The sequence below is a fragment of the Hemibagrus wyckioides genome, linkage group LG01 (genome assembly GCF_019097595.1).
Source record: "Hemibagrus wyckioides isolate EC202008001 linkage group LG01, SWU_Hwy_1.0, whole genome shotgun sequence".
NCBI classification, from domain to species: Eukaryota; Metazoa; Chordata; class Actinopteri; order Siluriformes; family Bagridae; genus Hemibagrus; species Hemibagrus wyckioides.
Window position 1 is genome coordinate 2,918,468 of NC_080710.1, and position 26,960 is coordinate 2,945,427.

Consider the following 26,960-nt stretch of genomic DNA (forward strand, 5'->3'; position numbering starts at 1 on the left):
TACAACACTACAGCACTACATAACACTACACAACACTACATAACACTATATAACACTACACAACACTACATAACACTACACAACACTACACAACACTATATAACACTACACAATACTACATAACACTACACAGCACTACATAACACTATATAACACTACACAACACTACACAACACTATAGCACTACACAACACTACATAATACTATATAACACTACACAACACTACATAACACTACACAACACTATAGCACTACACAACACTATAGCACTACACAACACTACATAACACTATATAACACTACATAATACTATATAACACTACACAACACTACATAACACTATATAACACTACACAACACTATATAACACTACACAACACTACATAACACTACACAACACTACATAACACTACACAACACTATAGCACTACACAACACTACATAACACTATATAACACTACACAACACTACATAACACTATATAACACTACATAACACTATATAACACTACACAACACTACATAACACTACACAACACTATAGCACTACACAACACTACACAACACTATATAACACTACACAACACTACAGCACTACACAACACTACATAACACTACATAACACTATATAACACTACACAACACTACATAACACTATATGACACTACATAACACTACAGCACTACATAACACTACACAACACTACAACACTACATAACATTATATAACACTACACAACACTACAGCATTACATAACACTATATAACACTACATAACACTACACAACACTACACAACACTATATAACACTACACAACACTACATAACACTATATAACACTATACAACACTACAGCACTACATAACACTACACAACACTACATAACACTATATAACACTACACAACACTACATAACACTACACAACACTACACAACACTATATAACACTACACAACACTACATAACACTATATAACACTATACAATACTACAGCACTACATAACACTACACAACACTACATAACACTACACAACACTACACAACACTATAGCACTACACAACACTACACAACACTATATAACACTACATAATACTATATAACACTACACAACACTACATAACACTACACAACACTATAGCACTACACAACACTAAATAACACTATATAACACTACACAACACTACATAACACTACACAACACTACATAACACTACACAACACTATAGCACTACACAACACTACATAACACTATATAACACTACACAACACTACACAACACTACATAACACTATATAACACTGCATAACACTATATAACACTACACAACACTACATAACACTACACAACACTATAGCACTACACAACACTACACAACACTACATAACACTACACAACACTACATAACACTATATAACACTACATAACACTATATAACACTACTCAACACTACATAACACTATATAACACTGCACTACACAACACCACATAACACTACACAACACTACAGCACTACACAACACTACACAACACTATATAACACTACACAACACTACATAACACTATATAACACTACACAACACTACATAACACTATATAACACTATATAACACTGCACTACACAACACCACATAACACTACACAACACTACAGCACTACACAACACTACATAACACTATATAACACTACACAACACTACATAACACTATATAACACTACACAACACTACAGCACTACACAATATTCCGCTACACAACACTACATTACACTACACAATATTCCGCTACACAACACTACATTACACTACACAATATTCCGCTACACAACACTACATTACACTACACAATATTCCGCTACACAACACTACATTACACTACACTGTGGCACAGCAGAGCGTCAGGGTTAAGATGATTAAGACAGTCTCGTGTCTCTGCTGAAGCTTAAAGCCGCTTTGCTGGAGGCCATTTTGGCTTGAGGAGCGTCCATTGTTTTGCGTGCTAGCTTGCTACGCTAGATGCTAGTTCCACATTGTCGCATTAGCGCCTGGCGTTGGGCTAAGGGACAGCGCCAGATAAACTCGGAGCCCGCCGGACTGCCACGCCAACTTCGCAAGGCCTTGGGTCCTTTGGCGAAATTTGATGAAATGTTTGCCAAATTTCAATACAGAAGCACGGCATTTAGGAGATTAAAGCGGCCGTGTCTGCTACACTGACTCTCTCTGATATCACACCAGCGTTCCGAGGATTTCTGGATCTTTTTCCTAGACTGATAGACAATTTTTATTCCATTTTATACAGAAATCTATAGAATAAAATTAGCAAAAGTGCATTTTTCTCAACCTTGTCTGTTTTTCCTTATTATACTCTTCAAATGCTAGTTAGCTACACTGCCCTCACATGTTAACGCTAATGGCTAAACTGCAATCCCACCTCAGGAGCGAGCTCACACCATCGCTAAACAGTCCTGTGGTAACATTTCCTTTTATTTTTATACTAAATTTCTATCCAGCACATTAGAGCTGCCATGTTTGACATTCGAGAGGTTCATACACAACACCATATTTATTTATTTATTTATTTATTTATTTATTTATTTATTTATTTATTTTTCTCCTTTAAACCTGAGGTAATGCTTTTATGAGACATTTATATCATGTAATAAACATAAAGATGATTTTTTTACGTCACAAACTGCTAGCTTAATGTGTGAAATCTCTGTTAGCAAAATGGCAAAGAAGCAGCATCAAAAATGCAACATTTGCCCATTTTTTTCTGAGAGAAGTCTAGCAGGTTCAAGATTCTGAGGATCACTGAGGATAGCTCTTGTAGCAGAAAAACCTGTGTTTTGTTTTCCAGTCAGCTTAATTAGCAATTTTTAGTCATAATCCTGGATGTAGCTTCATCGCAGTCTTGCTAGTTAGCTTGTGTAGCAGTTTAGCAAGCTAGCTTTTGCTGAAGAAGTGTTGTAGCTTAGCTGAGTTTCCTAGTTCATAAACCTGCAGCTCATCGCAAATGTTTTATAAATGCTGTGTTAAAAAAAGTGTTAAAAAAATTAGCAAGTGATCGAGGTGTTCATAAACAGGCTAGATTAGCATACTTTGTTTATTCCACCCCTCCCCCACCACCTATTTTCTTAATGCTTTTTTAACAAGCTGTTGGCTTTCACACTTAGCAAGCAGCTAAGTGGTGTACAAGGTTTACCTCAGAGTCGAATATAATACCTCATGCCTTTTTTGTCAGTGATACAATTCCCCTTTTTCTTTTTCCTGAGGTAAAAAGATACCGAAACACGCACGCCCCCACCATCTTTTCTCACTCTCAGAGCCAAAAGTGGGGGAAAACGTGGGTTCTGATTGCCCAAAATATTAGCACGAGGGCTCATTTAGGCCTCTCGTGCTCAGCTGCTCTCGGTAATTAGCCGAGTCGCGGCGGCCGCCTCGCGCTCTTCTCCTCTTCCCTGTGAGAGACACTTGACACAGGGAAACATCAGAGGGATTTTTTTTGCGCGAGGCTCTTAATTAACCACTTAGGTATCCTCTCGCTCACTCGCGCGCGCGCCCGCGCTATCAAAAGATCTCTGGTAAATGAAGGCCCTGTGTAAATTATTTTTAATGATTCCCTCCTGGCCCGTCATTATGTTCGTAAGCTATACACACTCGCGCTCACTTCTGAGACGCCTCTCCGTTTTCCCGCGCGCAGGGTCAGCGACCGTCGGCTAGTCGCAAGTCGCTAAGCGGCTAATTAATTAGCGCTGGGGGTTTTCCACCACATCACCCTCCCTCCCTCCCTCGCGCTGTGAGCTGTGATGATGTGCGGAGCTGGAAGCCGTAATTGTACCGGATTGGCGAGGAGACGCTAACCGATCTCGGCGGGTCTGGCGTTATGCAAATGGCCACATTAGAAAATCATTACCTATCCAAACACACCGCGGCGCGAGGCACATTACAATGATGGATTTTTATGATAATTGCGATTTAATTTTCTGCTGCCTGGCATTTTTTCCCCTCCTTCTTAAAACAATTTGCCCATTCTGAGTGCTATTAATTCTGAATTAGATCTCGGTGGGCGGGGGAGGGGTAATTGATTTCTCTCTGGGCTGAGATGCAGGAGCAGATCTTGGGTGTGAAGTGTGCATGCGTATCGTAGAAATATTATCACCATAGAAACGAGATCGTTCAATCACTACAAACCTTACCTGTAGCATTTCCTGTTTCTTTTCAGAGCTGGAGGTCAGACGAATTCATTCACTCATTCATGCTCAGGCACTTAGCCGAATGCTGAAATCATTAGCTACTTTGCATATTCATTAAATCCTCATTAACATTTGCATATGGAAATGAGCTGTATGAAGAAGGGACGATTTTTCTGAAAATGTTTAAACAAAGGAAGTGCAAAGCACTAATGATGATGATCATTGATTGGATGTGGGGAAAATGGTGATCAGCGATTGGTTGTTATGGAAAATAGTGATTGGTTGTTAGGGGAAAATGGTGATCACTGATTGGTTTTCAAGGAAAATGATTATCAGTTATTGTTAGAGGGAAATGGTGAACAGTGATTGGTTGTCAGGGAAAATAGTTGTTAGTGATTGGTTGTTAGGGAAAATAGTTGTCAGTGACTGGTTGTTAGGGAAAATAGTTGTCAGTGATTGGTTGTTAGGGAAAATAGTTGTCAGTGATTGGTTGTTAGGGAAAATAGTTGTCAGTGATTGGTTGTTAGGGAAAATAGTTGTCAGTGATTGGTTGTTAGGGAAAATAGTTGTCAGTGACTGGTTGTTATGGAAAATAGTTGTCAGTGATTGGTTGTTAGGGAAAATAGTTGTCAGTGACTGGTTGTTAGGGAAAAATGGTGATCAGTGGTTGTTGGGGGAAATGGTGATCAGTGGTTGGTTGTTAAGGGCAAATGGTGATCAGGGATTGGTCGTTAAGGGAAAATAATGATCAGTGATTGGTTGTTAGGGGAAAAAGGTGATCAGGGATTGGTTGTTAAGGGAAATGGTGATAAGTAACCGGTTTTTGGAGAAAATGATGATCACTGATTGGCTATGGGGGAAGAAAATATTAATCATTAATTGTTGGGCATTTATTTTTTGTACAAATTGTCATAACAAGTTAGTAATAAGACTTTCCATAATTTGTACATGTGTGATTCATGTAATATTTACAATGGTCAAATTTTGTCTGACCCTCCCCTCATCTCTGTGGAACTCAAAACTAGGCCCCACCCATCTAAACATTACAGTTACCACATGAAAACCCCGTCACATTTGTTGCTCTGCGATGTATCATGATTTGTCAAATGTGTGTAAATTACAGTTATTAGCAGTAATAAGCGGGTCAGTGGTGAACAGAAACTGTGATATATTATTATAAATATAAATCATTCTACTTTCTGTTATGATTATCGTACAAGGAATTTATCCTAGCATTAAGCTGTGAGGTTGCAGGAAACAGAGCGTTCTACATCTGCGCTTTCAGTTTTCACACAGTTTATGTGAAACATCGCTGAGTGAAATCTACTTAAGCATGACCCCATCACTCACATACACATACACACATACACATACACACACACACATACACAGGTATTTTATTTGTAGTGCAGCGTTAACAAATGCTGAGGAAGTAGATTAGGTTTTCAGTTTCTAGCTTGTTGCTTAATGTCTTTTACAGTAGACACGAGAATGCTGGAAGTGTGTGTGTGTGTGTGTGTGTGTTTATGTCTGGACGATGTGCATCATTAACAGCAGAATAAACACTAGGAAAACACTGCGTTCCAGCATGCAGTGTGTGTTGGGGGGCCTGGGGAGCCGATGAAGAGAGAGATGGGGGCAGATGAAGAGTGAGATGGGGGGCTCAGAGAGAGAGAGAGAGAGAGAGACAGATAGACAGATGGAGAAAGAGATTTAACTTTCTGTCAGCACAGCTAATAATCCCAGCAAGAGACGAAATGAAAAAAGATAAATGAGAACGAAATGGAGAGATAGTAGAACAGAAAGACGGGAAGAGAGACAGATACAAAGAGAGAAATAAAGACTGATGAAGTGGGGGGTTAAGACAGAGGAAGACAAAGAGACAGATAAACAGTGAGACAGGTATAGAGAGATGGACAGAGAAAGAAAAACAGAAAGAGAGACGATATATATTGACAGATATATATAGAAAGAGTGACAGATAGAGAGAGAAAGGGACAGATAGAGAGAGTGGGACAGATAGAGAGAGAGGGAGACATATAGATAGAGGCAGAGGGACAGATAGAGACAGAGGGACAGATAGAGAGAGAGAGAGAGAGAGAGACAGATAGAGAGAGACAGAGGGACAGATAGTGAGAGACAGAGGGGAGAGAGAGAGAGAGAGAGAGAGAGAGAAGCCAGAAGAGAGAGACAGAAAGTGAGAGAGGTAAAAAGAAAGAAAGGCAAACAAACTAAAAGATAGAGAATGGGCAGATAGACAGATGGAGAGAGATAAATAGACAAACACATAAAAAAAGAGATAAAGAAAGATGGACAGAGAGAGAGGGAGACAGAGAAAAGAAAGAGAGATGGATAGAGAGAGAGAATTTGGAAAATTTGAATTCCTGTCACCTGATGATGTCACTGAAGCCGACCAATCAGAAGCTTCGCTTTAAATCACACTCCATAGAACTGCACACTTATTACAATCCCCGCACACACACTCACTATAATCACACACACACACACACATCATCTCTTTTTGTTTTTCTTCATCCTTTCCCTAGTCATCCTTCCTTTTTATGCGGTACAATACAAGTTTGTTTATCAGTGTGTGTGTGTGTGTGTGTGTGTGAGGATCAGGGTGCAGCTGTCTGCACAGCTGTTTATACCACACTGTGTTGTTTACATCATAAAACGTCTGCATTATAGAATATGATATAGAAAGTATGCCGAGTGTGTGTGTGTGTGTGTGTGTATGTGGGTGTGTGTGTGTGTGTGTGTGTGTGTATGTGGGTGTGTGTGTGTATGTGATGGTGGTGAGGCCTGTTAAAATATTCAGACACGGTTAATGCAAGTGATAGCGTCATGCACCATACGGTTTGTGTTATACTTGGCTTAGAGAGAGAGAGAGAGAGAGAGAGATAGAGAGAGATGAAGACGAATGAAAGAGTCCAGTAGACAGAGACGGATGACAGGTAGAGACAGAAACAGAAAAAAGGAAAGAGAGACAGGTAGGGGGACAGGTAGAGACAGATGGCAAGAGAGATTGACAGAAAAAGACAAATAGAGAGAGAGAGAGAGAGAGATGAACAGACAGCTAAGTGGACACAGACAGAGAGAGACAAGGAAAGACAGACGACTAGAGAAAGGAAGTGAGAGAAATACAGATAGAGAAAGAGACATGGACAGAAAGACAGGAAGAAACTGCTAGAGAAAGAGAGACAGTGAAAGACAGACTGTAGACAGAGACAGACAGGTAGAGAGAGAAATGGAGACAGATGAACAGACAGACAGGTAGAGAGAAAAATGGAGACAGATGGACAGACAGACAGGTAGAGAGAGAAATGGAGACAGATGGACAGACAGACAGGTAGAGAGAGAAATGGAGACAGATGGACAGACAGACAGGTAGAGAGAGAGATGGACACAGTTGGCCAAACAGACAGACAGGTAGAGAGAGAGAGATAGAGACAGGTGGACAGACAGACAGGTGGAGAGAGAGATGGAGACTGATGGACAGAGAGAGACTGAAGACAAACATAGAGAGAGAGAGGAACTAAAAGAAAAAATGAGACAGCTAAACAAAACAAGAGAGATGGAAGGATAGGGGAGAGAGAGACAGCTGGGGAAATAGAGAGAGGGAGAGACAGAATAGAGTGAGACAGCGAGGTACACAAACAAACAGCATGACAGATAAAGAAAACAAGTTAGGACAGAAAGATAGAAGGAGAAATGGACAGAGAGACAGGTCAAGAGAGTGAGATGGAGAGTCAGAAGGAGAGAGAGAGACAGACAGACAGATAGCAGAAAGACAGACAGAGATAAACAGATAGAGAGAAGGAGAGAGAAAAACAGACCGAGAGACAGATAGATAGAGAGAAGGAGAGAGAGAGAAACAGAGAGAGACAGATAGATAAAGAGAAGGAGAGAGAGAGAAACAGACAGATAGATAGAGAGAAGGAAAGAGAGAGAAACAGAGAGAGACAGATAGATAGAGAGAAGGAAAGAGAGAGAAACAGATAGATAAAGAGAAGGAGAGAGAGAGAAACAGACAGATAGATAGAGTGAAGGAAAGAGAGAGAAACAGAGAGAGACAGATAGATAGAGAGAAGGAAAGAGAGAGAAACAGAGAGAGACAGATAGATAGAGAGAAGGAAAGAGAGAGAAACAGAGAGAGACAGATAGATAAAGAGAAGGAGAGAGAGAGAAACAGACAGATAGATAGAGAGAAGGAAAGAGAGAGAAACAGAGAGAGACAGATAGATAGAGAGAAGGAAAGAGAGAGAAACAGAGAGAGACAAGGAAAGAGAGAGAAACAGAGAGACAGATAGATAGATAGAGAGAGAAACAGAGAGAGACAAGGAAAGAGAGAGAAACAGAGAGAGACAGATAGATAGAGAGAGAAACAGAGAGAGACAAGGAAAGAGAGAGAAACAGAGAGAGACAGATAGATAGAGAGAAGGAAAGAGAGAGAAACAGAGAGAGACAAGGAAAGAGAGAGAAACAGAGAGACAAGGAAAGAGAGAGAAACAGAGAGAGACAGATAGATAGAGAGAGAAACAGAGAGAGACAAGGAAAGAGAGAGAAACAGAGAGAGACAGATAGATAGAGAGAGAAACAGAGAGAGACAAGGAAAGAGAGAGAAACAGAGAGAGACAGATAGATAGAGAGAGAAACAGAGAGAGACAAGGAAAGAGAGAGAAACAGAGAGAGACAGATAGATAGAGAGAAGGAAAGAGAGAGAAACAGACAGAGAGACAGATAGATAGAGAGAAGCTGCAGCAGCTGGTCAGTAACTTAAAATTGAAGCTTACTAGCACACACACACACACACACACACACACACACATAAACGTGTGACAGGAAGATGATGGATGATCCTCATAAGCCTGGCTGTGTTTAATAGATGAGAATTAACACAGATGCTGATTGTGTTCAGACTCAGACATGCGCACTTCACTTCCTGTAGTGTGCACTTCACTTCCTGTAGTGGGCACTACTCATGGCTGTGTCCCAAATTTCCCCCTTTGCTATGGCACAGTAAACTACACGCTATAGCTCAGCTAGCGTGGATAGCAGCAGGCAAATGGGTGTTAATTCCTGACAGGAAGCAGGGAAGCTAATCACACATGACCTTTAGCTAAAGAGCATGTGACACGTAGGAACGCTAGCTAGACATGAAGTCAGGTATTTGGGACAGATCCCATCAATTTCCTCAGGGTTATAGCCTGTCTGTTAGCGCTGATCGCTAATCAAACGTCTATGGGTTCGGCCATTTTGAGAAACTCAATAGCAACTCTGAAACACACAAAAGCTAACTTTGTGAACTGTGTGTTTTATATAAACAGTGTGAAGGCAGAACTATGGAGAACATCGACATTTCACTCAAATGTGCTGTTAAATTTCTGCAAAATAAAAGTCTCTGTATGAATAAAGCCACTCTAATTCCACGTAGCATCCAGTGCTAACTGAATTTTTATGGGTTCTGCCATTTTGAGAAGCAACAAGTGGGTCACGGGAAAAACATGCGTCATAAACGTCACATGTTTGCTGTAAAAAAAAGAAAGAAAGAAAGAAAGAAACCAAGAAAGAAAGAAAGAAAGAAAGAAAGAAAGAAAGAAAGAAAAAGGATTTTATGATGAACAACTCGGTGTCAAAACTTTTATTTCAAATTTAATGAGTAGCCTTGATGTTAGACAGTGTCTCTATTCATTTATTTTATTTATTTGTTTGTTTTTCAAACTATTCTAGATTTGTCATTCATCATGTTAATAAAAGATTGATAATTTTTAGTTTATTTAGCTTAATTTTAAGTTTTATTTAGTTTTTTGTTTTTTTATCAAAATATTATAGTTTTTTTAATTTATCATCATTAATGAAGGATGCTCCCACAAAATTTTTGGTTTCTTTCTTTCTTTCTTTCTTTCTTTCTTTCTTTCTTTCCTTGCTAATGAATACTCCCACTTCATTTTAATATGCTGGAATTTATGTATTTATTTATTTGTTTGTTTGTTTACTTTCTTTGTTAGTTTTTTCAAAATATTATAATTTTTTTAATTTATTTTCTCAGAAAGATGCTTCCAAAATTTTAGTTTTATTTATTTATTTGTTTGTTTGTTTGTTTGTTTGTTTGTTTTTCAAACTATTATGAATTTTTTTTATTTATCAGCAAAGATGTTCTCACTACATTTTTAGGTTTATTTATTTAGTTATTTACTGACATTATTTATTTGTGTTTTGGTTTGTTTTTGCTTGAGATTATGGCTTTTCCTCTCAGGACGAAGGTCACTCCCACTTCATTTAAAACTTCTTTTATTTGTTTTTGTTTTGTTTGCTTGTTGGACACACCCACTTTATTTTTCATTTCTGGAAGAAGAAGAAGAAGAAGAAGAAGAAGAAGAAGAAAAAGTAAAAATAGGACAGAAATCTGTCCTTTCTTCTCGTCCAGAACGCTGAAGAGCAGAATTCATTCGAGATGTTGTTGTTTTTTCTTCATCCGTCTCATTTGCTTTATCCTCTTTTTTTTTGTAAAGAAAGGAATAAATCCTTAAAGTGTGAGGAGGAATAAAGCGATGCCACTGCCAGCTAACGCGCTCCCTTCACGCGCTCGGGTCCGAACAGCTGCTCCGCCGCCGCGCTGCCATGCCGTGTTTTTCCACATAATAATAATTCCCGCATCTGCCAGCCTCAAGCCCGTCACTCAGTCTACAAACTCGCCGCTGAATTTTTTATTCTGTCCTCCTTTGAATTTTATTAATGCCATGCAAAGAGAGAAAAAAAAGAGGGGGGAAAAGAAACGAGCGGCGCGAGAGCGAGAGCGAGATCGTTGATGTTATGCGAATCCGCGGCGGAATTGCAGATCCTCGTTAACATTATTTGCATGTTAATCTGCATCTTTTTAATTAGAGATATTATTTATGCACATAATTTCTCCTCTGCCAACTCGGAGGCACGTTAATTAATCTACTGAGATGCCAAACTCTTTATTTATTTATTTATTTTTATCCGTTTGTTTGTTTTTGTGTTGCTCGGGATTCTGAGGCGAAATGAAGAAGGGGTTAAAAAAGAAGTGGGAAAGCGAGGGGGAAAAATCACAAGAAACAAATAGCTAGTCATAAAAAAAATAGGAAAAAATTCTATCTATCTATCTATCTATCTATCTATCTATCTATCTATACAAAATCCTGTAAGAGGGGGAGAAAGACTAAACTTAGAAAGAGAGTGAGACAGGAAAAATGAAATGATAGAAGAGACAGACAGACAGACAGGAGATCGGTTGTGCCCTAAGAGATGGGTTACTCCACCTTGATGTATTATTAAACTGTATAATGGACTCTGGAGGCTTCTCACACTTTATTTACACACTCCACTCGCTGTTATTTTAATCCTCCAACAACCACAGCATGCATAGGCAATGAATCTCTCTTTCTCTCTCTCTCTCTCTCTCTTTCTCTCTCTCTCTCTCTCTCTCTCTTTCTCTCTCTCTCTCTCTCTCTCTCTCTCTTTCTCATAAACACTAATCCTACACAAAAGTAACCTACGATCCCAATAATCCTTCCTCGTATGTATTCTCTATATAAATGACTCACTTTGATGATTCATTTGAGTCGATTCACTTGATTCACTCCTCAGAACCAGTGTGCCCCATATCCCACTATTTATTTATTATAAGTAGGAAGTGCAACAGGGAAAAACAGGGGGAAAAAACAGGGAAAGGGGGGGCTAACAGGCGATGGATGAAAAAACTGTTTTCAAGATGGCCGACCGAGGACACTGCGATGAAAATTTGTACACTAAACGTAACGTGCGTCTGACATCATTCGTTGTCGACTGGGGAAAAAAACAAAGCATCAGTGTTCCATTTGAGGTGAAACGGCCCTTCTACAAATTCATACACTAGATGCTAGGTGCATAGTGGACGTGTAGTGTGTAAGATGTCGTTTAGGACACAACCAAAGTGATGAGTTGGATAGCTTTTTAGAGCTATCAGTCTATACACAGGAAACGTTTATGGTATTCCAAAACAAAACATTCACATTTAGACATTTCTCAAAAGCTAAAGGCTAATACAGCTCAAGGCTTTAGCAAAGAATCCAAAATCAATTCATCGCTAACACTGTAATATTTCTGTACACGTTAAGGTAGCAAAGCAAGCTAGTCACAAATGGCAATCTAGATACCAGCTTCAGATGTGTGTGATGTGATTTAGCTGAAAATCAGGAGTAGCTTTCTACTCCTACATTAGCAGTGCTAGCATCACAGCTGTGGCCTAGCAAAGATTTATCCTAAAATCAGACTCATTGCTACCAATTTGAACAGTTTTGTCTTCTAGCTAAATGTTAGAAGTGATTGTAGCAGCTTGCTAGCTGGTGATAGTTAGCCTTTACCGCTCACTAGCCTTAACATTTCATTAGCAAGGAATGGTTATTGTGTAAAAACTAAAACGTAAAGCTAACACTCCAGGAGTGATTTAGCTTCAAAATCCTTCAGCTTTACAAAAAGTAACACCTGTATTTGAAGGGCCCGTGTCTTTCTTTTTTTTGAACTTTAATAGACATCTCTTTCACGCTCGGGCGAATCCGCTGACAATATCTGTTTCAGGATGAGTCTGAAAGGCTTACAGTGTGTAAAAAAAAACGAACGTCAGAGTGAATCCGTGATACGGGCCGTAATTCCCGCCTGAAAGGTCAGCGAGGGAGGCGAGGCGATCGGATCGCTCCGCTTCTTACAGGACGTCTCGATTCGAGACAGCTCCTCGGTTTCCAAAGACACCATTACGACTCGGACGGTGGAGAGAAAAACGTTTCTTTTTTTTTTTTTTTTTTTTAAGAGAGCGGCAGACCGTGACAATCTGGAGAACAATGAGACAAAATGACAAGGAGGGGAGGAGAAGGTCTGATGCGTTACTCGGATTCCTGACTGCACTTGGATTTGATCCTCCAGGTAATTCGCCATATCGTGTCCAGTAACCAGATCCACCAAGAGAATGAAGAACAAATTAAAAAAAAAAAAAACGAAGGGGGGGAGGAGAAAAGAAAAAAAAGAGAGAAAAGTCTTGTGGGAAAGAAGCACAGGCCGAACTCCGGCATTCCAGCAGCCACTCACATGAAACTGATCACTCTGATGAAACGTCCCACTCTTCAGTCTTCACCCCTCCTTCTTCTCCTCCTCCTCTTCTTCTTCTTCTTCTTCTTCTTCTGTTTCTCCACCACTCTTCTAACCGTCTACTGTCCGGTCTGTGTTTAGCCAACATGGCCACAACACACCCCTTCAGGATTGATTTCATCCGTGACGGATTCGCCAGTTTACTGGTTAAAAACACGTGAATCGATTCCAGACTGTTATGAATCTTTGTATTCAGCTCAACAATCGTATACAGGGACTTATAGCATGCTAAGCAGAGAGAGAGAGAGAGAGAGAGAGAGACATTAGCTAACACTGGAGCATAGACCAAAAGCTAACAGCAGATTCGTTCGATCGTTAAATCATTGATTTGAGTCACTTGATTCTTCTCAGAATAAATGATTCATTTCGATTCGTTCAACAATTCGGGTTCAGTTGCATAGCTTGTGGCTAGTTTGTGTTTATTTTATTTCATACTTCCATTTTCATGTTTGTGTTTAGAGGAGTTATAGAAACTGACAACTGAATCAAATCAACCATGATTCTTTGAACTTGATGATTCACTGAACAAAACAAGAGAGTGAATCTCTGTAATGAGAGAAATGATTCACTGATTCAGGGAGTGCGAATCGAATCGGGTGCTGCTGCATGCGTACAGGATGTGCTAATATTTTAGAAAAAAAAATAAAGCTACTAATTTGAATAAATTAATAAATAAACAATGTTCAGAAAATCTGCTAAAAGAGAGAGGAGCAAATCTCAGGCTTGAGTGAAATGATTCATTGATTCAGGAGGTCAGATTGAGGTCGGAACCCACACACAGGTGCAAATATAACTCATGACTGGATTAAAAAGCACTTTATATCTACATTTTTTTTAAATTCTAAAGAAAGATGATAGTTGATGATGGATGATTCAACCAACAGCTGAAACGATTCACTGACTCAAGGAGTCAAATCAGGTTCAATACTCACATAAGTGCAAATATGACTCACACCATTCACAAATCTTTACAAAATACAGACTGACAGAACATATAATTTCTAAAAGGATTAAATGATTCACACACTGACTCGCTGAAACATAAATCTCGGAAATGACAAACATTCACAGATGAACCAATTCATGGAGTCGATTCAGTCGAAAACCATGAAGACCAAAAGATTTACACAAAGAATGACAGAATTGTGAATCTCTAATCGCCATAACCAAAATGATTCACTGATTCAAGGAGTCAGATCAGGTTTGAGAAACACGAATCATTAAATCCGTCTCACATAGTTCATGCACGTTAAAGAACACAGACAGACACAAAATACAGAAGTAAATAAAATCAGTGATTAAAAGACAAATGAATGATTTAAGGAAAGTGAAGGATTTAAGGAAAGAATCTCGGGCATGACAGAAATGATTCACTGAGTCGTTTGGGACTCACTTTCCTTCAGGAGCATGTAGAATGAGATGCTGTATGTTATACTTTTAGAAAATCTAAAGAGATGATGATCTACAGGACAAAGTGGGAGTGTCTGTCTCATACCTGTCTGTCTGTCTGTCTGTCTGTCTCTCTATGATGAAGTACATCCTTGCTTTTACCCCACTCACATCCTCCCATCTCCTCAGGGTCACTTTACAGATTTTAGACCAATTTCATTCCTTCCTCATCTTAGTGCTGATTACTATAAACAACACCACCTTCCCAGTGTGTGTGTGTGTGTGTGTGGTTTCACACACTATTATAGTATTTATAGCCTCGGTTGTCCTATTGAGCTGTGCATTAATAAAAGATTCACACACACACACACAGACAATTTGTAATTATTGCTCACAATTACCTGAGGAAGCTCAACCCCACCTTTGGCCTTCAGAGGTTTAAGATTTCCGCGAGAAAAATCAAGATGTACCCCTGACCTTAATGACAGCCATCCCATAATGCCCCAGGGCTTTTTTTTTTTTTGGGTAAATCCTAAACTGCACACAGCACACAGTGTTCAGGTGAAAAGTTCCCCCATCGGCGGCTCTGTAACCCGAATCAGAGGTGAAACGACGCTCCCGTGTTACTGTAGAGGAGTTCCAGGGCAACAATGGCGCGCTTTCTTTGGCTCTTTGATGCCGCGTCTCTGCCTCGCTCTCAGCCGAGGCCTGAATGCTGCCTCTGTCTGGCCTGTTTGTTTTCGGCTAATTGCCTCCGCGATCTAATAAGTTAGTGATGATGTACGGCCGCTCCCTCCTCCTCTTGCTGGCCTAAAAGAAATATTATGTCGCACTAAATTTACCCAGACCTGGGCTTTTATCGAGGCCAAGCGGGACTCCGTCTGGTTTCAGATGTGAGGGTCAGTGTGTGCTAAACCAGGGTCACTCGAGTCCTGTAATGACGGGATAATGGAGGCGTTTAAGGGCAAAAAGCCTTTTGTCTGCTTTTCTCTGTCTCAGTAGTGCACTTTCCATCCACCTGTTAGTGAAACAAACCCTGAAAAGGAAACAAATATTGTACAAAAAAAAAAAACCCACACCATTTTCCATATTTTGATCATTTTCCTGTCGCTGTCTCAGAAATCCTGAAGAATCACATCGTTTGGATCATGACTCGACTGTCGGACGTGTTCGAACTCGCTCTCACGACACGTCACGCGGTAACTTACTTTCCTGTAGCCTTCGTTGGATTACATTTAATCCCGAATATTTGGCATTTTTTAAACGCAGACACAGACTGAATCAACTTCACTAACTGATTCCCTAATTGATTCAACTGATTCAGAATGACAGAAATGAATCACTGAAAGTGAATCGGAGTAAGGAGAGAAATGATCCACGGATGATTCAGCGAGTGTGAATCCAGTATGCAGACGCAAACGTAGACAATTTACAGATATTTAAAGGAAAAAAATTAAATATAAATAAATAAACAAATAAATAAATAAATGTTTTAAAGACTTGCTGAAAGACAGAGGAGCAAATCTCAGGCTTGAGTGAAATGAAAAAAAGAGAGAAGGGCTTTTTATAACTGCTATAACAAACGTAATAAAGAATTTAATAAACACTTGTTCGATTGCTCTGGTAAAATAGAAAAAAAAAGGATTTTTAAATTTTTCATTTTTTTCACACAATACACAACACCTGGCTGAAAAAAATCACAGATGTGTCTCTTCCGATGGAGCAGAACTAAACACTAAATAGTTGGTTAAAAAAAAAAATACAATAAATAAATGAATGAATGTACAGTTGTAAATTTTCTGAGGTAAACATTGAGGTAAAAAATAACAAAATGGCTGCTTCGGGCTGGCAATAAATCCATAGATCAGTGGCGGGAAATGACGTAAATGCCTCAGAGGGTCAGGTAAAGCTAATCGTGCTCCGAACTGATCACTAAATTCAAGAACTGTGTTGAAATAAACGCTCCTGTAAGACCCCGAAGACGAGCGTGAGGTCGAGCCCCTGCTGATTTCAGCTCTACGCCACGTTACCACCTCCACCTCATACATTTTTATACCGCGTGTGTGTTTTGAGGTACTTTCTGCACACACACACACACACAGATGCTCTGTTTTTATTTTTGCTGGACGCCAGACGACTCAGGAAGCCATTTCACCTGCATTAATACCGAATGAATAATTTATAAATCCCAATTATTTGGTATGGCGTATGCAAAGGGTGCTGCAGAAGGGCATACATAACGCATTACGGACGCTTAACCCATAAAGGAGACGGAGAGCGGCAGAAGGTCATATCACACACACTCCCTCTGCTCACCGCGCTTTCATGGATTTCACAGAAAATGCATGTGTGTGTGTGTGTGTGTGAGTGTGTGTTTGTGTTGGAGACTACCGCTACATTCCCATTTCCCCCAGCGACAGGGCGGAGTTTAAGTTGCATCACCACCGAGTTTAGACGCAGGTTTAATTACACTATTAGCACGGCTAGTCAGCTGTTTACGCTAACAATTAGCTACTCACATTCCGCTAATTATTATGAGTTCGCTAGCAAACTAGCGTTAAATTAACGCTTAAAAAGAAATGCATGACTTTCAAATAAAAAATAAATAATAATAATAATTTTAAAAAAGAGATTACAGACAGAAAGGAGTGAATATACCATTTTTCTCCGAAAGTCAGTTATTTTTTTAAATTTTACTAATATAAATATATTATGTTTGCCAATAATATACTAAATATGTTATTTACACATATGTACACACACGAAACACAAACAAACAAATAAAAAAATAAATGAATCAGAAGCGGGGGATTATATGGTGTTTTAGAAGATTCAGTACAGTACTATATTGTATGATTCAGTACAGTATTATATGATTCAGATTCAGTTCTGTTTTTAGCCCAAGCCTGTTAGCATGACTTCCTGTGAGGACCTGGATTGGTCATGTTGGTCATATTTCTGGGCGGCTAGAACGGATTATCTGCATTTACATTATTTCTTATGAGAAAATTCATATATATGATTAAGTTCCGTATTATATGATTCAGTACCGCATTATATGATTCAGTACTGTATTAAATTGTATTATATTATTCAGTTCCAGTTAGTATTATAAAATTCAGTACAGTAATATATTTTATTATATAATTCAGTATCGTATCAATTAGTACTATATGATTCAGTATTCAGATTTGCATCACATCAAGTATCATATCATTTAGTATTATATGATTCAGTACTATATTATATGAATTATGTCATATAATTCAGTACCATATCATAACATTCATATTCAGTGACATTATATCATATGATTCAGTACCATATTATAGTGTATTATAGCATACCATTTTAGTACTGTAGTATATGATTCATACTGTATTAATATCATGTCACATCATTCAGTACCATATAATATAGTATCATATCAATCAGCATTAGCATTCAGTACTGTATTATTGCAATATATCATGCAGTACCATATTATATAGTATCATATTATTCAGCATTAGCATTTAGTACTGTATTATCATGTCACATCATTCAGTACCATATTATATAGTATCATATCAATCAGTATTAGCATTCAGTACCACATTATATCTTTCAGTGCCATATTACTATATCACTCATTACTGCATTGTATCACATCATTCAGTACAGTAATGTCTCCTTCAGTGCTGGATTACATCACGGCGTATCCTCTTCCCCGTCTCGTGGTCTGCTTGGAGTGTGATGACGGCATAAAAAGTTTCCGCAGGATTTATGAAGTGTGAACACGACTCAGTCTTTACGACACTGAGCACTCGACAGCAGCGAGTGTGAACACATCTCTATTTCACACATGCGTTAAAGGCTTTTAGCACACTTTAAACCTTAAAGCTGCATCCAAGTAGTGACTTTCAAATGACTTTGGGATTGTATGATAAAGCTCTGGATTTTGACACCTTGCTTCAGAATATTTTTTTTATTCTACTGACTCAATCTCAGTCCTAGGAAAACCCAGGAAAAGTTTAAAAGTGCAACAAAGGTGCAATATTTTAGTCTGTATAACCCATAATGCACTGCAAGCATGCAGAGGTGCTAACACTCAGACAGACAGTTTACAAATAATTAACTCGAAGGGGGGAAAAACATCTGCAGTGGTTCCATTAAAACCAGTGATGGTATGATATCACAACTACGGTGCGTGTGTAACCCCGCCCCCAAATCAGAAATACAGCATAAACCCTGTTCATTTTATCATAAATTTGACCGAAAACATCCAATTTTATTTTTATAAATAATACTTGCATCTGCAGGAAAAAAACATAATGTTTAAACTCATAGTGTTTTGTAGGAAAAAGAATCCTCGTTAGTAAGGACTCTGAGTGTTCCTGTAGTCAGAACACTAAACCGATGAACCCTAGCATTCGGGACACAGCCACCGACACTCAGCACTTTCTTCAGCCTCGTCTGGCTCTCGCTCTTTTATAACTAATGTGTGGAGGAAGAAGCAGATCATAATCACCCGGCTAACCGGTAGCAGAAGCGCTACTTCCCGACGCTGAGTGTTTACATTACCTGAGCGCAACATTTTCAGAAAGCATAGATCTGTCTGTAATGTCGTATTTCTAATAATCTACGCGGCCATCAGTCATATACACCACCCCCACTCTCACACACACACAGATATCCAGAGCTTATAAAATTTCATTGCTTTCTAATGGATGAAACATTTCCTAGTGAAAGCCGCTTCAGGCCAATCACAGCACGGCTTAGCGGGATTAAATAGCGAGTGCGTCTGTGTGAGTTAGGAAAACACACTCCATCATGGCGCGTCTGCCTGGACTTTGGCTGACTCTGAGTTTCCATCGTTTGTTACTGAGCCTGATGTGTGTGTGTGTGTATGTGTGTGTGTGTATGTGTGTGTGTGTGTGTGTGTGTGGTTTTCCAGTGTCCTGAGCTGCCCAGCAGGCAAACCAAAATCTGTTATCACTCTATTTCAAGCCAAATAAAAAAAAAGAAAAGAAAAAAATATATGTAGGGACAAAGCTAATCCACGGACGATCACAGACTAGCGATGTTCGTGGATTAGCATTGTTCATCCTTTAACCATGGGCTACCAATGTGCATGAACAACCACTGACTAGCGATGTTTATGGACACTCCTGGTCTGACGATGTTTATGAAAAACCACTGACTAGTGATCGATGTTTATGGATAACCAATGACTAGCAATGTTCATGAACAAACCACTGACTAGCGATGTTTATGAACAATCACTGACTAGCGATGTTTATGGACACTCCTGGTCTGACGATGTTCATGGACAACCACTCACTAGCGATGCTTATGAACAATCACTGACTAGCGATGTTTATAAACACTCCTGGTCTGGCGATGTTCATGGCAACTATTGACCAGCGATGTTCATGGCTTAGGTTTATCTATCAAGAACCAAGGGCTAGCAATGTTCATGGGCCCTCATGGTCTGATGATGTTCAAGGACAACCACTGACTAGCAATGCTTATGGATTAGGTTTGTCCATCAAGAACCAAGGGCTAGTGATGTTCATGGATGACCATGTTGCACTCAGGAAATGTTCATGGATAACCATGAGCTGGTGATGAACTCTCAAGGGCTGATCTATCCCTGATCTATCAGTGTTTCTGGACTAACAATGTCCAAGGTCCGGTTCATGATGACAGTATCCCTCATGCCCCTGATGTCACCACTTCTTGGTTTCAGACCAGCTGCATTTTGGAGACGGAACGTAATCAAGTTGTTGGCCAAGAACCAGCTGGTGGAAAAACCTGGAACAGTTCCAGCTTAGCCAGTGGCTCCAAAACCAGTACTAATGGACACAGGTAGAGAATGATAACATTAAATGTGAAGGTACCAGGATTTTACTGTGTGTGTGTGTGTGTCTCTTCAGAGATGTCCCAAAGTTGCTGTCTTACAATGTGCATGGGTCTTGGAGTTCAAAGCTCCACATCTGGATAATGTGTTACACGAACCACTAGGAAGCGTGTGTGTGTGTTCAATACCAGGAACTGTTTTTATTCTGACAGTAGTTGAAACATGAATATAATATACCCTCATTCTTTGGTACTATCAGTCCAGAACAGTGTGTTCTTATTGGCTGAGTCCAGGAGAGACAATAATGGAAGACTGATAAAGTCAGGTTGCTAAGAGACGACAAATAATTAGCAGCAGGGTGTGTTAAGATCCGGATGATTCCAAATTTTCTAAAACATCTCAATATGTCAAGTAATGAATTCTTAAATAATCAGAATTATGAAATATAAACAGATCTTAACGGTGGACTCGGACTTCTGGACCAGACTGTATAAACATGTGTGTGTGTGTGTGTGTGTGTGTGTGAACAGTGTGTTCTGCGTTGGACTGAATTTATGGCAGTCTTTTTTGGCTGCACTCTCCTGTTTGTGCTGTGAGAGATGAGAGTCGCATTGCCAAAATATTCCCTGTCCGTTTCAGGCGGGTGTGTAAATTACTGTTCAAATTGATGAGCTCGGTAACACAAATAAAGGTCAAATCACAATTTCCAGATGTGCCTGAGCAGTTTCTGTGAGAGTGTGTGTGTGTGGGCACTCATCCCGCTGCTGATTTTACTCACAATACTGAAAAGTAATTAAAGACGACCGGCATTCTCTTGCTGTGGAGGTCCAGCAGACAGAGGAAACACTACGGTATTTGATGCAAGTCATCATTTCCTTCTACAGCTCCTGGCGGTTTTAGGTAAAGCACATTTCACAGCGAGGACAAAACAAGATCAATGCTATCCTGTATTTGTCAACAATTCAAGATCATACCAATTAGGCAAATGTAGATATTGTGTTCCTGGACTAGCAATGTTCACCCAAGGAATGAATAGGTAGTAGATACCCTTAGGCACCCTAGGAATAGTGATGCTCAAGAACACCAAACATACAGACCAATAGATGAAAGAATTTTCGGAATAGATTTTCAGCCATACACACCCACATTTGTCCTTTTGTTTCATTTAGAAACCAAACCAAATCTTTCAATGTAATACTCAGCATACAAAAGTGGCCTGTGGTGTTAGCCAAGGTGTGGATGAGGCTCACAACCTCCCCTTGCCCAAATCATTGTATGCTAGTCATTAATAGGTATTCTTTAATAAAGTTTACTCCCACCCTCTAGGAAGGGTTTCCTCCAGAACCACTGCTTAAACCTTTAATAAACAATTCCACACAGAGTCCCTTGTAACCCTGGTAACATCCAACATATTCTTTGGTTTGCCCTTCTAGGAGAAGCAGGATGGGTACTACATAAAACCCTAGCTGCTTAGAATTGGAGTCCTTAGCTCACACATCCAAGTAGCCTTGTGGATTTAGGGATTAAAAGGGGTTAAATCCATGAGACACTGTATATCCGGCCTGAAACATACTGATTTGTCTCTACCCCCTGGACCTGGTTCTGCAGCAAAAAGGGCTCCTAGGATATTAGAATGTCAGGGTTTTACGAGAAGTAGGATCAAGTCCAGCTCTACCCCCTAGACTATTGGTTCTGCAGCAAGGAGGGCTAATTGGATGATAGGCTGTTAGGGTTGTAGGAGGAGTAGGATCAAGTCCAGCTCTACTCCCTGGACCTGGTTCTGCAGCAAGGAGGGCTACTTGGATGTTAGGATGTTAGGGTTGTAGGAGGAGTAGGATCAAGTCCAGCTCTACCCCCTGGACTATGAGTTCTGCAGCATGGACTATCAGAAAACTTCATAAACAAGTAATAATTGTCAGAACTTTCCTTTGCTTGGACTGGACTCCTTTTGCAAAACTATTTTGGTGCCATGACCCGGGTACACTTCCAACCAAATTACAAAGAACGGACCAGAATATGACCCATTCCAGTGACAAGGCCTTGAAAGTGCTCTGATAGATCACCAAATAAGAGGCACATTATGTAAAATATTAATCAAACACACTTATAAAGTAAATGTCTTCACATTTTTTTCAAACTATTGCTAATCCCACTTTTAGCATCTGATGTTCACATTGACATCCAGAGGCGTACAGTGAAGATCAGATTAATTGAACAGACTGTAAGATATAAGAGGCTGGTGTAGCTAACAAGTAAGCAATGTTAGCATTCAAATCTCCAGGTTAGCATTATTTTAGGAAAACTTCAATAAGCTAAAAAAAAAACAACAACACACCCACAGCTTCTTCTTTGGTCCTCAGCGTGTGGGTTGGTGTCACTCCATGGCATCAGGTCAAAGGAGGCATGGCCTATAAAAGGTTATATTAAAAGGTTATTTGAGTCATTTGATTAGATGAATTTTTATATACCTAATTATCTAAGAGACAGTTTCAGATCGCATCATTTCCTCTTCCTGTCCCGGATTTGTTCGTATGTCATAAGATACCATCAGATATGGTGACCTTGGGCTTAGTAAGTGTGTGTGTGTGTGTATGTGTGTTGGATTTTTTCAGTGATAGTGCGGATTAGTTTCTCTGTTCTTAGTCCAGCAAAACCCTTCAGGTGTGTGTGTATGATGGATTGATCTGCTGCTGTTTCTTCTCCCACTGACATTTCCTGCAGGCAGCTGTCTGTTTGTGTGTGTGTGGGTGTGTGGGTGTGTGTGTGTATGTGTGTACCTTCTTACTTCATGCCTTCAGGATTACAAGGCCATGATCTAACTGGGTTGGAGTCCAATCACAGCTCAGGTCTTTCAGATAAGTTATAACTGACACACACATACACACACACACACACACACACACAATGTCATGTAACATTAGCTATTTCTTCCACAGACTGAAATATTTAGGTTTAGGGTTTGATGCTAATATAAATGTGTAAGCTTTCTTGTTTAATGAGGAGAGTTTTTGTCTTATTGTTTATGTCTTAAATCTGACATTTTCCTAAACACACACACACACACACACCGGAACGTGGAACTTGAAATGAGCTGATTAGCTAATCGATATTATTAGCAGCTCCTCCTGTCCTACTTGAGACCGAGATTAGGGTGTGAAAGAAGTGACTGACAGACAGCATTCCTGCTGTGTGAGAACACACACACACCACAAAGCCCTGCACTTACAGTGAGCTTATTTCTCAAGCCTGGGTCTCCAGAAGCTCCTACAGATCCCATGCCTTCATATGGCTCAAACATTTGTTGTGGTTTTGTTACAAATCTTTCTCGGCCACTTTGTGAGAAAGCGACAGGACATGACTCTGTGTTTTAACTGTAGTTAGCAAAGCTTTCCAGTACGACCATGCTAGCAGGCAATAAGTCGTCATGTAGTTACTTGTGGGTGTGGCCTGCCTGAAGTTTCTTTTTAGCTCTGATGAGACTCTGAAGTAACTTTTAAAAATTATTATGCATACTAGTTCTGTTCTTTGTTTAGATTAGACACTGATTTGTCTGTACCCCCTGGACCTGGTTCTGCAGCAAGGAAGGCTACTTGGATGTAAGGTTTGTAGGAGGAGTAGGATCAAGTCCAGCTGTACCTCCTGGAGCTGGTTCTGCAGCAAGGAGGGCTACTTGGATGTTAGGATGTTAGGGTTTTAGAAGGAGCTGGATCAAGTCCAGCTCTACCCCCTAGACCTGGTTCTGCAGCAAGAAGGGGCTACTTGGATGTTAGGGATGTAGAAGGAGTAGGATAAAGTCTAGCTCTACCCCCTGGACCTGGTTCTGCAGCAAGAAGGGCAACTTGGATGTTATGGTTTTAGGAGGAGCAGGTACAAGTCCAGTTCTATCCCCTGGACTATTGGTTCAGCAGCAAGGAGGGCTACTTGGATGTTAGGGTTGTAGGAGGAGTAGGAGCTCTACTCTCTGGACCTGGTTCTGCAGCAAAGAGGGCTAGTTGGAAGGTTAGGATGTTAGGATTCAAGGAGGAGTAGGATCAAGTCCAGCTGTACCTCCTGGACCTGGTTCTGCAGCGAGGACTATCACAAAACTTCAAAAACAAATAATAATTCTCAGAACTTACCATGCTCGGGCTACTAGTTCTGCTCTTTGATTGACAAGCTAGTTGTGTTAGTCTTTGCTACTTACTGTGAAAAGCAGGAAACTGAAAAACTGGCAATTATATTAGTCTGAGGAGTTGTAAGGTTTGTCACTTTGCAGAGTCATCGCTAATTTGTGTTGTGCTGTTGCTGAAATCTCCTTTAAAATGAAACTTTAGCAGTCAACCAGTTGCTTGTTAGTGTGAATGCAGGGTTAACTCGCAAGTCTAACTTGTTGGTAATCTTGCTTAGCTGTATTGTTTGTCTAAAAAGCTAGCTAAAGTAACAGCATACACAGTAAAAAGTGTATAGTGGTGTCAGGTCTTTGTGGAACAGTTTTTCAGGAAGCATTATGTAAAATAATCTTGTGCCTCATGGAACCTGAAGGTCTGCTCTGTCTGAGGCAGCATGCTGATGGTATTGGTTAAAGTAGCAAATTCCCTTCTGATGAACTTGTGCAATTCATTGACCTCAGAAGACAAAATAAAACATTCAAGGGCCCTAGAACGCTAAGCAGAGATTCTAAGCCGAGGAAAGAGGAGTGTGATAAGTAGTGAACACTAAGTAGTGAACAAGGGAACGATCCTCAGATATGACATACACAGATCTGCATTGTGTTTGTTCTTTATTTCCAGAAAGCGAGATCAAAGAGGGCTTATCTCAGCCGCAAAGTCTTTATTACACACACACACACACACACACTCAAACACTCTCAAACACACAACATTCATACTTATCTCTTGATTACATATTATGAGTGTGTGTGTGTGTAATTACGAGCAGAAATGAAAGCATTGGAGTGTGTGTGTATGTGTGTGTGTGAGAAACAGGCGGGGTTCGTTTACAGAGGTCCCTTATTAGGCTGTGAATGTTATAATAATGGTGATACACTTCACACTTGCACAACCACGCCCTTTACTACGGAAACACTTTGATCTCTCTTTTTTACTTCTCTCTCTCTCTCTTTAATTTATATGTGTTTTTTAAAATTTTGTCTTTCTTGTCTCTCCTAATTTCTGTTTTTTTTTCAACCCCCTTTTCACACCCCACCCACCCCCACCAATAATAACAGTTCTGGTTGTAAAAATAAAAATTAAAAAAAAAAAATTAAAAATAAAAGAAACAAAATAAATAATTAAATAAGCATTGAATACATAACAGAAAAAAATTAAATAAATAAATAAAAAAAAGTTGTCTCTTAGCTTGTGCTAACGGAGCGGTTTGGAATTTTGTGAGAGACAATAAATAAATAAATAAATAAATAAGAATACAGGCTAGCTAACATTTTCCAATAAGGGCTAGTTTGTTGAATAGCATGTTAAGCTAACCAGCCTTGCTTTTTTAAAAAAAAATTTTTAAAGCTTCTGAGACTTTTATAAGTCATGTGATTTTTGTGTCACGTTTCTGTAAAGAGAAAAAAAAAATCATTCATTCCTCAGCTGAAGGACAACAGCAGCTTAATTTTCACCTTGATATGTACCTGTGTGTGTGTGTGTACAGCTAGCGAGGCTGTGATTAGCGTTACCATTAAACTGACATTTGGGTGGCCAGGAGAGGATAGAGTGAGAGGAAGGATGAAAGCGAGTGAGGAAGGAAGGATGAAAACGAGTGGTCTTGTCACCTGTAAACTCTTATTAAAGAGCCATTTAGACAAAGACGCTCCTGGCAGTCTGGCCTCCGGGCAAACAGCTAAAAATCAGACACATAATTACTGTGTGTGTGTGTTTGTGTGAGTGTGAGTGTGTGTGTGTGTGCGTGTGTGCGCGCGTGCGCACGCTCTGATGCTAATGAAAACACACACACTGCAGCTTTTTCTTTTTCTGTCCCATTCCTGACATGCTACTTTATTTAAAGCTAGTTAGCTATTTAGCTCTTAAGATTTCAGCGACTCTTTCACAGCTAGCACCTCAGGATCGCTAGCAGACACCAGAGACAGCTCTCCATACACTAGCTAGCAAGTTCACACAAGTTACCTTAGCTACTTATGTTTATATACTGCAGGGAAATAGGGTTTTGCTAGTCTGCTAGTTTCATTCAATGCAGTAGCATTACAGCTAGCTGTTCATTTTTAGCTACAATACACTGGAGAGAGCCTTTAAGATGCTAGCTAGCAAGTTATCACAGTTTTGTCTTAGAAAAATAAAACTATTGCTAGTTATCTGGAAACCATCCGAAGACAGCCCTCAATACACTAGCTAGATGTTTAACTAGTTTATGTTTAACTAGTCTAGTTAAAATCTCTCACAGTAGCATGCTTGCTA